We start from the raw sequence: 15,000 nt of genomic DNA on the forward strand, positions 1-15,000 counted from the left end.
TAGTAGATAATGGTCGTTCCAGTACACGGAATCGGACAGGTGCAGTTACACACCGTCCCTACGTGCTGAGCTTCTCCCGTTTCGCTCGCAGCTACTCAGGGAATCCCGGTTGGTTTCTTCTCCTCCCCTTATTAATATGCTTAAATTCTGGGGGTTGTCTCACATCACTTGAGGCCTACAACAAAATCAGTCACATTCCATTCGTTTCGAACCCGGGGCATAGCGAACCGATATATACGCAACAACACTTCACACACACACACACACGGATTGGGCAATTTACGGTCATTTTTGAATCAACGATGGCCCCCCCGAGCACGTTGTCCGAATATCACTCCAATAAGGACAACGAGTTCCGCTCGGCATCGTTTTGATTCGATCTCTCAACAACAACTCCCGGTCGACTTGGTCGACTTGGACCCACGATGTCTCCCCCCGAGCATGTCGAGCCAACTGCACCACTATTGTATTGGACAACATGTTCCCCTCGGGCATCGATGGGTTAATCATGCACCACTATTATAAAACCCTTTGACGTTTTCCCCCAAGCACATTGATCCAGTATTACGACGGATACGGTCAACGAAATCTTGGACATCAAAGAGGTTTTCGATTGAATTTCCCCATGTTTCACAACGTACTCTTAGCGGTATCCTACGATACGTCTCACTCTATTTGTGTGTGTGCGCGTTTACGTGCGTGCGATTTATGCGGTTCACCCCTTTACTTTCAGCGCCCTGCGGTCCCAACAAAGGTCCCGAGCACGCCATTATGCACAGTGTGGAAGCGTGTTTCCCCCACGACACTAGACGGGCTGCTCGCCATAGTGTTCTATTGTGGCACGCTCCACCCTGAAGTTTGGTTTGTTGTATATCAAGGAATTGATAGGCACTCAAGAATGTGTGCATCGGCCGGGTTTAATCGTCCGACGCGCAATATGCGTTCAACTTATCGGTGTTCATGTGTCCTGCAGTTCACATTGTGACGCGCATTTAGCTGCGGTCTTCATCGATCCATGAGCCGAGTGATCCCCTGCCTAGGGTTTTATAGTAAGGTTCCCAATGTAACACAATCCCGGTGGTACGTCCAAAGACTAACTTTCTGACTAAGTTGTCTTTATTACCCAATAGTCCCAGGCCTTGTGACTTGTGGCTCATGTCTACGCCCATGGCCACCATTCGCTAAGATAGTTTTGAAGTCACTTTGAAGGCCCAGGAACAACTCTCTTAGCACATCGGTTAACCTGGCGCCGCAGTCAACTCATGTGCTTGGATCGGATCGAGCTATTGAGTATTGGGCCTGCATACTCGCTCATCCGTATCCTTTGCGTACCGCCCCATGGCCCTTGTATGTCTGCACCACAGTTCCTGTTCGTTCCGTGCCTATGGCCGGATACGTATTGCACATCGGTATACCTGTCGCTACTCAGGCAACTCGTGTGCGTGGATTGGATCGAGAACATGGTGTGTGCCCCATGTTATAATTGATAGTCCATATCCACTTTATAGGTTAAAGTCATAAGTTGTGATTGCACAACCATTCTTCATAAGAGTTTAATCACTCTTCAACTAACTTTCGTTCTGGTGTCTTGGTATCAAATCGCGTAAGACACAAGATTCTACTGGCCAAATAGAATCTAGCACATTGGTTAACCTGGCGCCGCAGTCAACTCATGTGCTTGGATCGGATCGAGCTATTGAGTATTGGGCCTGCATACTCGCTCATCCGTATCCTTTGCGTACCGCCCCATGGCCCTTGTATGTCTGCACCACAGTTCCTGTTCGTTCCGTGCCTATGGCCGGATACGTATTGCACATCGGTATACCTGTCGCTACTCAGGCAACTCGTGTGCGTGGATTGGATCGAGAACATGGTGTGTGCCCCATGTTATAATTGATAGTCCATATCCACTTTATAGGTTAAAGTCATAAGTTGTGATTGCACAACCATTCTTCATAAGAGTTTAATCACTCTTCAACTAACTTTCGTTCTGGTGTCTTGGTATCAAATCGCGTAAGACACAAGATTCTACTGGCCAAATAGAATCTAGCACATTGGTTAACCTGGCGCCGCAGTCAACTCATGTGCTTGGATCGGATCGAGCTATTGAGTATTGGGCCTGCATACTCGCTCATCCGTATCCTTTGCGTACCGCCCCATGGCCCCGTCCTTAGAGTTAATGACTAATAGGCTTAACTCTTTGTATGTCTGCACCACAGTTCCCGTTCGTTCCGTGCCGTGGCCGGATACGTATTGCACAACAGTAGATACCATCACCTGACGTATCTAACACACCACTATTGTAACTCGTCGTCGAAGGACCTTTCAAGTGCCTGATGGCCAGGGGAGCTCTTACACGGCACGGAGACACAGTGATGCTCGCCCATCACAGTGTACAACGATCGAGTTTGCTTAAGTGTCTGGGTACCTACACACCAGACACAATGCAATGGCCACGGATCCACACAAGGCACATCACATGCAGAAAGCTTCACCAGATTATGACACATACCACACTCTTGTAACTCGTCGTCGAAGGGGCGTTCAAAGTGCCTTACGGCTAGGGGAGATCTAGCACGGCACGGAGACACAGTGATGGTTGCCCATCAAAGTGTACAACGATCGAGTTTGCTTTCCGCGCAAGCGTTCTAAGTGTCTGGGTACCTACACACCAGACACAATGCAATGGCCACGGATCCACACAAGGCACATCACATGCAGAAAGCTTCACCAGATTCTGACACATACCACACTCTTGTAACTCGTCGTCGAAGGGGCGTTCAAAGTGCCTTACGGCTAGGGGGGATCTAGCACGGCACGGAGACACAGTGATGGTCACCCATCAAAGTGTACAACGATCGAGTTTGCTTTCCGCGCAAGCGTTCTAAGTGTCTGGGTATCTAAGCACCAGACACAATGCAATGGCCACGGATCCACACAAGGCACATCACATGCAGAAAGCTTCACCAGATTCTGACACATACCACACACATGCAACTCGTCGTCGAAGGGGCGTTCAAGTGCCTTACGGCTAGGGGAGATCTAGCTCGGCACGGAGACACAGTGATGGTCACCCATCAAAGTGTACAACGAACGAGTTGGCTTTCAACAAATTCTGACACATAGCAAGCGAGCGACCGAGCTACACCGAAGGCAGCCCATGGTTGGTCACTCGCGGACGATCATCAGTAATGATCCTTCCGCAGGTTCACCTACGGAAACCTTGTTACGACTTTTACTTCCTCTAAATCATCAAGTTCGGTCAACTTCAGCCATGCCAGCTGCAGCTCACGAAGGAACCGCGGAAGGTAAGCCTCCAGAAACCTCACTAAATAATCCATCGGTAGTAGCGACGGGCGGTGTGTACAAAGGGCAGGGACGTAATCAGCACTAGCTAATGACTAGTGCTTACTAGAAATTCCAGGTTCATGGGGACCGTTGCAGTCCCCAATCCCGACTAGATGGGCATTTTAGTGATTTCCCGTTCCTCTCGGAATGGGGGCGCCTATTGGCGAGAACACGCTGCGACCCACATTGTAGCACGCGTGCAGCCCAGAACATCTAAGGGCATCACGGACCTGTTATCGCTCATTCTCAGCTTGCTAAACACAAGTTGTCCCGCTAAGCAGGGCAAACGTAGCCGACGACCGCCCGTGAAGGCGCCGCCCGGCTGTAACGTCAGGTGCGCCCGGAGGCGCACTGCTGACAGCGTTCTAGTTAGCATGTTTGAGTCACGTTCGTTATCGGAATTAACCAGACAAATCATTCCACGAACTAAGAACGGCCATGCACCACTACCCTTAAATTTGAGAAAGAGCTATCAATCTGTCTTACCTCGATAAGTTTGGACCTGGTAAATTTTCCCGTGTTGAGTCAAATTAAGCCGCAAGCTCCACTTCTTGTGGTGCCCTTCCGTCAATTCCTTTAAGTTTCAACTTTGCAACCATACTTCCCCCGGAACCCGATTTTGGTTTCCCGGAAGCGACTGAGAGCACCGAATAGGGGTAGCGTCTCCCAATTGCTAATTGGCATCGTTTACGGTTAGAACTAGGGCGGTATCTAATCGCCTTCGATCCTCTAACTTTCGTTCTTGATTAAAGAAAGCATCCATGGCAAACGCTTTCGCTTCAGTTGGTCCTACGACGGTCTACGAATTTCACCTCTCGCGCCGTAATACCAATGCCCCCAACTACTTCTGTTAATCATTACCTCTAGGTTTCTGACAAACCAACGAAATCGTATAAACCGAGGTCATATTCCATTATTCCATGCAAGATTATTCTCGGCCAACGCCAACCCCACGGGGGGGCCGGACGCTTTGTCTTAGCCTGCTTTGAGCACTCTAATTTGTTCAAGGTAAATGTGAGTATCTTGAGCACCATGAGGAGCCCGTGCCGGAGTTAACCGGTAGCACGGTACTCGTTCACAGAGTAACGCCCAAGTACACCATTGTGAGTCGCAGCCGTGAGCGCGCGCACGAACGGCCCCGGCGTGTAACCGGGCGCCCGTGGCGGTCACGTGTCTGGACGGGCAATCAACTTCGAACGTTTTAACCGCAACAACTTTAATATACGCTAGTGGAGCTGGAATTACCGCGGCTGCTGGCACCAGACTTGCCCTCCACTTGATCCTTGTTGAAGGATTTATACTCAACTCATTCCAATTATGGACCATCGTTAGAGAGGTCCATATTGTTATTTCTCGTCACTACCTCCCCGTACTGGGATTGGGTAATTTACGCGCCTGCTGCCTTCCTTGGATGTGGTAGCCATTTCTCAGGCTCCCTCTCCGGAATCGAACCCTGATTCCCCGTTACCCGTCGCAACCATGGTAGTCCTCTACACTACCATCAATAGTTGATAGGGCAGACATTTGAAAGATCTGTCGTCAGTCGACAAGCGACCATACGATCTGCGTCCTTATCCAGACTTCAACTCAAGCCGCCCGGAGGCGATTGGTTTAACTAATAAGTGCACCAGTTCAGCTACCCGCGAGGGCAACAGTCCCGGCATGTTGCATGTATTAGCTCTGGATTTTCCACAGTTATCCAAGTAACTAGTGGTAGGATGATCTTGTGAATTATAGCTGTTATACTGAGCCTTATGCGGTTTCACATTCATTTATGTTTGTACTTAGACATGCATGGCTTAACCTTTGAGACAAGCGTATATTACTGGTAGGATCAACCAGAATTCGTTCCACTACAGACACACACTCGCTTAGTGGGAAATAAATTTCCACACAACTCTCTCTCTCTAGAACCATATGGAATGGCTCTTTGGTGTTGGGTAAGGCACCAATTTGTTGGGGTGTAACGGTCACCACCAACTTTAAGTTTGTTAGGGCACAACGGAAACCACTAACTAAACTTTAGGAAACTAAATTTCCTCACACATTATCTCTCACCATATTAGCACTAGGTGCTATCCACGATTGTACAACGTTTCAACTCTTGAATCGACCGTAGGGCCGCGGAATTGCTTCCGGGCCCCTATTCTCGCTATTAATTGTTCATCTCTTTCAATACATCGAGTTCGTTCCATTGGGTAGTTCGCATGGCGAACGTTTTGATGCAGCCCCCTGGGGGACCACGGCACTTTACACCGGGTATGGTGTATGCGCAACCTACAGATAACAATAAACCCCTTATGCGTGTGTAAACCGATGTTGGGCTGCTCAACATCTTTCATGGTTACATCACTTGCACCAGAACCCACGGTGCCGATTTGGTAATATGTTGTACATTTACTCTCAAGATGTACGCTTCGGCCCCTTATTCAGGGGCTCAAGCTATTACCAGCAAGAACAATCCTCATCCAGACTTGAACTCGAAACACCCGCAGGCGAACGGTTTAACTAATAAGTGCACCAGTCTTGAATCCATGCGTCGGTGGAAACAATGCCGGCGTGTTGCATGTATTAGCTCTGAACTTAGCGAGTGATTGCCTTGCAGCTGTCATACTGAGCGTAGAGCGTGATTATCGCTCACTTGAACCATGTTGAATGGCTCTTTGGTGTAGGGTAAGGCACCAATTTGTTGGGGCGTAACGGTCACCACCAACTTAAGACTTGCTTATAGGTATTTCAACGTTTTCAACTCTTAAATCGACCGTGTTTCATTATCATCTCTTCTTCTTATTAAATGCATAGAGTTCGTTCCATTGGGTAGTTCGCGTGGCGAACGGTTTGATGCAGCCCCCCGGGGGGGACCACGGCACTTTACACCGGGCATGGTGTATGCGCAACCTACAGATCACCAATATATTTGTGATCGATAATGCACACTTCTTACACGACTGACCAGTCGACAGCGCTGCCTTCCTATTATGCGTGTGTAAACCGATGTTGGGCTGCTCAACATCTTTCACGGTTACATCACTTGCACCCGAACCCATGGTGCCGATTTGGTAATATGTTGTACATGGTCTCAAGATGTACGCTTCGACCCCTTATTCAGGGGCTCAAGCTATTACCAGCAAGATCAATCCTCATCCAGACTTGAACTCGAAACACCCGGAGGCGAACGGTTTAACTAATAAGTGCACCAGTCTTGAATCCATGCGTCGGTGGAAACAATGCCGGCATGTTGCATGTATTAGCTCTGAACATAGCGAGTGATTGCCTTGTAGCTGTCGAACTGAGCGTAGAATGTGATTATCGCTCACTTGAAAGGGTCAAGCCCTTTCGAGTCGTCCGGTTTTTACGCCAGACGACTCGGTTCACCATCTTTCGGGAAGGGACCGTCTCGGTCGCAAGCTGCTCCGGTCCCTAAACAACCTGCGACAAATGATAGGAAATGCCGACATCAATACGTGTTCAGTTTGGTTTATCGCTCATAGGTCTTTTTGACCATCGATCCCTGATTAAACTCTCAGTAATCCAGTCGGGAGAGTAAGGCATGCCCATCGATATCTCATCGACAGGCGATACCGCTTGAACGGCCAACGACACATCAGAGGATCGTATCTTGCTACAACTTTTGCTTAATCGTTTCTTCTCCTTGGAGAAAGAAACCCCCGGGGACCGTCTCGGCCGCAAGCTGCTCCGGTCCCTAAACAACCTGCGGCATCAAATGATAGGAAAAGCCGACATCAATACGTGTTCAGTTTGGTTTATCGCTCATTGGTCTTGTTTGACCATCGATCCCTGATTAATACTCTCAATTAGAAGGTCGGTAGAGTAAGGCATGCCCATCGATATCTCATCGACAGGCGATACCGCATGAACGGCCAACGACACATCAGAGGATCGTATCTTGCTACAACTCTTGCTTAATAGTTTCCACTCCTTGGAGAAAGAAACCCCCGGGGACCGTCTCGGCCGCAAGTTGCTCCGGTCCCTAAACAACCTGCGGCATCAAATGATAGGAAAAGCCGACATCAATACGTGTTCAGTTTGGTTTATCGCTCATAGGTCTGTTTGACCATCGATCCTAGAATTCAACTTTCGAGTAAGGCATGCCCGTCGATATCTCATCGATAGGCGATACCGGTAGAACGGCCAACGACACACATCTAGGATCGCATTTACTCTTCCTTGGATGGATAACCAATACCCTAGGACCGTTTCATCGCGAGCTGCTCCGGTCCTCAAACAACTCGCGAACCACCGATAGGATGATATTAGGAATGGCCGACTTTCATCCTTTAACTCTCAGTTCTGCTTACCAAAACATAGGTACTTGGACCTTAAAGACCACTATATGTTCCCCGATCGGGGGCAATCGGAACGTCTATCCATCATCAACATCGTTTCACTCATTCCGAACCACCAAATTGGACAGACAGTACCATATTCACCAACCGATTGCTTCAACTTCGCAAACTGTATGGTAAGTTCTACTAATTTCACATCTTACCATCGACTAATAGTGCATAAATCCACTTGGAAATCACTTTTCCTTGGTCCTCGGACCTTCTACGACAACGTCCAACAAATATCCGAAGTCGTTTCCCAACTTAGACCAAGCATTTCGTATCTTTACTTCTAATCGATTTTTTCTCTCATAATTGACGATCAAAATCTAAAAACCACATTTTGAGCCAGAAGCAGTCGTCCGATCGTCCTGGGGGTAGTCTCAATCGATTTAGAAGGGCCCAATTCATAAAGATACGTACTCAGTCAAATTCATGCTTCTGGCTCACCTACCCCCTATATAGTAAACGAAAGCGTACAGGCGTGGAAAACGTGCCATTTTTCTCCATCACGGACTTTTTTTTTCTCGTTGCACCGACTCTAGTAAAAAAGTGAAATTTTTTACTAGTTACCAACTTTTGCAAATTATCATCGGATATCACTTTTTATGGTCTATAGTAAGTTCTTATCACGTTTTAGTAGTTTTTGAAAAAAAAATTTTTTTGAACTTTTCAAAATTTTTCAAAACAAAGTTTTTGTAGGCGGTTTTGTGTATGGAGGGTTACTAGTCTCGGGGTCACTGTTTGACCAAAAAACCACTATATATCATTCGAAAGGTAATTTCAAGGGCTACAAAAAATTGTTCTACGACACCCCCTTCCGACGTCTAGTATTCGAGTTATTGGCCAAAAACCATTACTTGAGCGATTTTTCGTTCAGGGTACCCGACTCTAGTAAAAAAGTGAAATTTTTCTCGATTGACCAAGTGTTGCAAATGACCATCGGATTTCACTTTTTATGGTCTATAGTGAGTTCTGATCACGATTTGGTACTTTTTGAAAAAATTTTTTTGACGCACTTTTCAAAATTTTGCAAAACCAAAACTTTTTAGGCGGTTTTGTGTATGGAGGGTTACTAGTCTCGGGGTCACTTTTTGACCAAAAAACCACTATATATCATTCGAAAGGTAATTTCAAGGGCTACAAAAAATTGTTCTACGGCACCCCCCTCCGACGTCTAGTATTCGAGTTATTGGCCAAAAACCGCAACTATAGCGGTTTTTCGTACAGGGTACCCGACTCTAGTAAAATGATGCGATTTTTACTAGTCTAGGAACTTTTTGGTCAAAAAATCAAGTATATGTCATTCGATAGATAATTTCAAGGGCTACCAAAAATTGTTCTACGGCACCCCCCTGCGACGTCTAGTATTCGAGTTATTAGCCAAAAACCGCAACTTAAGCGGTTTTTCGTCCAGGGTACCCGACTCTAGTAAAATGATGCGATTTTTACTAGTCTAGGGAACTTTTTGGCCAAAAAATCAAGTATATGTCAATCGATAGATAATTTCAAGGGCTACCAAAAATTGTTCCACGACACCCCCCTGCGACGTCTAGTATTCGAGTTATTAGCCAAAAACCGCAATTATAGCGGTTTTTCGTCCAGGGTACCCGACTCTAGTAAAATGATGCGATTTTTACTAGTCTAGGAACTTTTTGGTCAAAAAATCAAGTATATGTCATTCGATAGATAATTTCAAGGGCTACCAAAAATTGTTCCACGACACCCCCCTGCGACGTCTAGTATTCGAGTTATGGGCCAAAAACCATTCATACTTGAGCATTTTGCTCATTTTGCCTGTACGGGTACCGGGGACTAGTAAAATCAGGCCAATTTTACTAGAGTAGGGGTCCTTTTTGGTCAAAAAAACAACTTTTGCTCGTTCGATAGGGAATCGATAGGGCAACAAAAAATCGTTCTACGACCCCCCCTTCCGATGTCTAGTATTCGAGTTATGGGCCAAAAACAGTTTATAGCTAATTTTTCACTCGATTTTTCACCAAGTATCGCACATTACTCCGGTTCTATGCATTGGATCGTCAATCTTTAAGATTTTATGGGTAGTTCCAACTGTTTGCTACATTTCATCCATACATCACGAACCGATTCAATGTCTGTGGTAGAAGTTATTAGAGGAATAAAAAAATTTACCCTTGGCTTTGGACCGTACAAGTTTACCCATTTTTGGCCCGTATTTGCCCCATAGCTCCGCCGGTATCCAAGATATCGCCACACTTTCTTCTGGCCATGGGTAGATGGCACTTGTGGCTAGATTTCTTCCATGCACCACTAATCGCTACCATGTCTGTGGCCGGAGCTATTCACGAAAGCGCCTCGCGCACTTGGTCGGATTTTTGGTCCAACTTGCACCATTTTTGGCCCATATTTGCCCCATAGCTCCGCCGGTATCCAAGATATGGCCACACTTTCTTCTGGCCATGGGTAGATGGCACTTGTGGCTAGATTTCTTCCATGCACCACTAATCGCTACCATGTCTGTGGCCGGAGCTATTCACGAAAGCGCCTCGCGCACTTGGTCGGATTTTTGGTCCAACTTCACCATTTTTGGCCCATATTTGCCCCATAGCTCCGCCGGTATCCAAGATAGCGCCACACTTTCTTCTGGCCATGGGTAGATGGCACTTGTGGCTAGATTTCTTCCATGCACCACTAATCGCTACCATGTCTGTGGCCGGAGCTATTCACGAAAGCGTCTCGCGCACTTGGTCGGATTTTTGGTCCAACTTGCACCATTTTTGGCCCGTATTTGCACCATAGCTCCGCCGGTATCCAAGATATGGCCACACTTTCTTCTGGCCATGGGTAGATGGCACTTGTGGCTAGATTTCTTCCATGCACCACTAATCGCTACCATGTCTGTGGCCGGAGCTATTCGACGAACAACCATCGCATTTACCTAGGTACTTTTTCGGATTTTTGGTCCAACTTGCACCATTTTTGGCCCATATTTGCCCCATAGCTCCGCCGGTATCCAAGATATGGCCACACTTTCTTCTGGCCATGGGTAGATGGCACTTGTGGCTAGATTTCTTCCATGCACCACTAATCGCTACCATGTCTGTGGCCGGAGCTATTCGACGAACAACCATCGCATTTACCTAGGTACTTTTTCGGATTTTTGGTCCAACTTGCACCATTTTTGGCCCATATTTGCCCCATAGCTCCGCCGGTATCCAAGATATGGCCACACTTTCTTCTGGCCATGGGTAGATGGCACTTGTGGCTAGATTTCTTCCATGCACCACTAATCGCTACCATGTCTGTGGCCGGAGCTATTCGACGAACAACCATCGCATTTACCTAGGTACTTTTTCGGATTTTTGGTCCAACTTGCACCATTTTTGGCCCATATTTGCCCCATAGCTCCGCCGGTATCCAAGATATGGCCACACTTTCTTCTGGCCATGGGTAGATGGCACTTGTGGCTAGATTTCTTCCATGCACCACTAATCGCTACCATGTCTCTGGCCGGAGCTATTCACGAAAGCGCCTCGCGCACTTGGTCGGATTTTTGGTCCAACTTGCACCATTTTTGGCCCATATTTGCCCCATAGCTCCGCCGGTATCCAAGATATGGCCACACTTTCTTCTGGCCATGGGTAGATGGCACTTGTGGCTAGATTTCTTCCATGCACCACTAATCGCTACCATGTCTGTGGCCGGAGCTATTCGACGAACAACCATCGCATTCACCTTCTCGTTGCACTTCTTCGGGAATTTGGTGCAACCAAGTTTTCACTATAACTTGGTCATTTTCCGTCCATCGGACATGCGGTTTTGGGTGTCGATACTTGACACCGCGCGCTACAATATGTTCCTCCACGACCATGTGGTCCGATGCTTCCAACAGGAGCTATTCGAGGAGTACCGATTTTTCACCATTAAAAATGCTCAATTTTGCACCAACTTTTGCCTATAACTCAGGCTGTATCGATCGGATCTTCAATCTTGAAAAAGTTTTGGATAGGTGGCATCAAATGCTACATTTCGTTCTTCCACGTCAACTTTGTCCGATGTCTAGCAAAAAAGTTATTCGCGAACCAAGTCCAGAACCCATGCAATGGCTGCCCTCATTGCATACATCACGGCGGTTAACTCTCGTTACTCTATACCGAGGACTTGGTACATTTTCAGGCATTCGTTGCTACTTCTCGGTTCATGATATTCGTTTACGGTCTTCACTAGGGCATTTGGTGCTCCTTATCGGTTCATGATATTCGTTTACGGTCTTCACTAGGGCATTTGGTGCTCCTTATCGGTTCATGATATTCGTTTACGGTCTTCACTAGGGCATTTGGTGCTCCTTATCGGTTCATGATATTCGTTTACGGTCTTCACTAGGGCATTTGGTAATGGGCTTCCCACTTTCTACTGATCGATCCATACTCACTTGCGTGCACCTAGCCTAGGAAGGTTTCCTATGGCTTCCCATCTTTCTACTGATCGATCCATACTCACTTGCGTGCACCTAGCCTAGGAAGGTTTCCTATGGCTTCCCATCTTTCTACTGATCGATCCATACTCACTTGCGTGCACCTAGCCTAGGAAGGTTTCCTTGGGCTTCCCATCTTTCTACTGATCGATCCATACTCACTTGCGTGCACCTAGCCTAGGAAGGTTTCCTATGGCTTCCCATCTTTCTACTGATCGATCCATACTCACTTGCGTGCACCTAGCCTAGGAAGGTTTCCTATGGCTTCCCATCTTTCTACAGATCGATCCATACTCACTTGCGTGCACCTAGCCTAGGAAGGTTTCCTATGGCTTCCCATCTTTCTACTGATCGATCCATACTCACTTGCGTGCACCTAGCCTAGGAAGGTTTCCTATGGCTTCCCATCTTTCTACTGATCGATCCATACTCACTTGCGTGCACCTAGCCTAGGAAGGTTTCCTATGGCTTCCCATCTTTCTACTGATCGATCCATACTCACTTGCGTGCACCTAGCCTAGGAAGGTTTCCTATGGCTTCCCATCTTTCTACTGATCGATCCATACTCACTTGCGTGCACCTAGCCTAGGAAGGTTTCCTATGGCTTCCCATCTTTCTACTGATCGATCCATACTCACTTGCGTGCACCTAGCCTAGGAAGGTTTCCTATGGCTTCCCATCTTTCTACTGATCGATCCATACTCACTTGCGTGCACCTAGCCTAGGAAGGTTTCCTATGGCTTCCCATCTTTCTACTGATCGATCCATACTCACTTGCGTGCACCTAGCCTAGGAAGGTTTCCTATGGCTTCCCATCTTTCTACTGATCGATCCATACTCACTTGCGTGCACCTAGCCTAGGAAGGTTTCCTATGGCTTCCCATCTTTCTACTGATCGATCCATACTCACTTGCGTGCACCTAGCCTAGGAAGGTTTCCTATGGCTTCCCATCTTTCTACTGATCGATCCATACTCACTTGCGTGCACCTAGCCTAGGAAGGTTTCCTTGGGCTTCCCATCTTTCTACTGATCGATCCATACTCACTTGCGTGCACCTAGCCTAGGAAGGTTTCCTATGGCTTCCCATCTTTCTACTGATCGATCCATACTCACTTGCGTGCACCTAGCCTAGGAAGGTTTCCTATGGCTTCCCATCTTTCTACTGATCGATCCATACTCACTTGCGTGCACCTAGCCTAGGAAGGTTTCCTATGGCTTCCCATCTTTCTACTGATCGATCCATACTCACTTGCGTGCACCTAGCCTAGGAAGGTTTCCTATGGCTTCCCATCTTTCTACTGATCGATCCATACTCACTTGCGTGCACCTAGCCTAGGAAGGTTTCCTATGGCTTCCCATCTTTCTACTGATCGATCCATACTCACTTGCGTGCACCTAGCCTAGGAAGGTTTCCTATGGCTTCCCATCTTTCTACTGATCGATCCATACTCACTTGCGTGCACCTAGCCTAGGAAGGTTTCCTTGGGCTTCCCATCTTTCTACTGATCGATCCATACTCACTTGCGTGCACCTAGCCTAGGAAGGTTTCCTATGGCTTCCCATCTTTCTACTGATCGATCCATACTCACTTGCGTGCACCTAGCCTAGGAAGGTTTCCTTGGGCTTCCCATCTTTCTACTGATCGATCCATACTCACTTGCGTGCACCTAGCCTAGGAAGGTTTCCTATGGCTTCCCATCTTTCTACTGATCGATCCATACTCACTTGCGTGCACCTAGCCTAGGAAGGTTTCCTTGGGCTTCCCATCTTTCTACTGTTCGATCCATACTCACTTGCGTGCACCTAGCCTAGGAAGGTTTCCTATGGCTTCCCATCTTTCTACTGATCGATCCATACTCACTTGCGTGCACCTAGCCTAGGAAGGTTTCCTTGGGCTTCCCATCTTTCTACTGTTCGATCCATACTCACTTGCGTGCACCTAGCCTAGGAAGGTTTCCTATGGCTTCCCATCTTTCTACTGATCGATCCATACTCACTTGCGTGCACCTAGCCTAGGAAGGTTTCCTTGGGCTTCCCATCTTTCTACTGATCGATCCATACTCACTTGCGTGCACCTAGCCTAGGAAGGTTTCCTATGGCTTCCCATCTTTCTACTGATCGATCCATACTCACTTGCGTGCACCTAGCCTAGGAAGGTTTCCCTTTGGTACCGACTTCCATCTACGCACTCGATATAACCTAGGTACTTGGTACCGATGATGGTTAACACTCAAGCATTTCTTGCATCCTGCGTGCAAGGTACCAATTTTCACTTCTTAGGTACGTTTATGGGCCCGCATTAATCCAATATCGCTCCGATGGCCTTTCGCATTATTTCATCCGATAGCCCTTGCCAAAAGCTACCAAAAGTTCCTCCACGGCCATGTGCTCCGACGCTTAGTTTAGGAAATATTCGAAAAAGTTCAAAATAGGAAGCATTTTCTTATTGGAAAATCACCTTAAATCGATGGCCATTTTTTGGGCAAAAACTTTAACGTCTTCCCGACTTTGCGGGAATTGCGAATTTTAGGCACCCAGAGAAAATCTTTTACTTTAAGGGGGCGGCCGCGAAGTTGCCCAAAGTCTCGGACACAAAAATTCTCAAGTTCCCCACTCTAGTAAATCGCCCTATGAGTATCTCCTGGCCCGCGAGCTCTGCGAGCGGGCCAGCTTCGGCGATTTTTGCCTTTTCGCCTAGGCGGTTCTTCTACGAAATTGGCCCACAGCTTTTGGTCAGAAAGCTAGCATTTGTTGCAACAGTTAGGTACTTGGTACCACATTTTGGTATCCATTTGGGCATTTGTGGCAACTACTCGGTACTTTGGCCCACATTTCGCTCTACTCGGGCTTCT

General features: G+C 47.3%; 2 non-coding genes across 2 annotated transcripts in view; both read right to left on the reverse strand.

The window, feature by feature from the left end:
- LOC125772931 (large subunit ribosomal RNA) overlaps positions 1-177 on the reverse strand; it is a 4,173-nt gene extending 3,996 nt beyond the window's left edge. Inside the window, exon 1 of the ribosomal RNA XR_007419759.1 lies at positions 1-177. This exon is cut by the window's left edge and continues 3,996 nt beyond it. This is a non-coding gene — a ribosomal RNA (large subunit ribosomal RNA).
- A 709-nt stretch (positions 178-886) lies between these two features.
- On the reverse strand, positions 887-1,044 carry LOC125772928 (5.8S ribosomal RNA). The gene has a single exon (XR_007419756.1). It is a non-coding gene; the product is annotated as a 5.8S ribosomal RNA (ribosomal RNA).
- Positions 1,045-15,000: the final 13,956 nt, after the last annotated feature.

This window comes from Anopheles funestus (genome assembly GCF_943734845.2).
Source record: "Anopheles funestus chromosome X unlocalized genomic scaffold, idAnoFuneDA-416_04 X_unloc_148, whole genome shotgun sequence".
Taxonomy (NCBI): Eukaryota; Metazoa; Arthropoda; class Insecta; order Diptera; family Culicidae; genus Anopheles; species Anopheles funestus.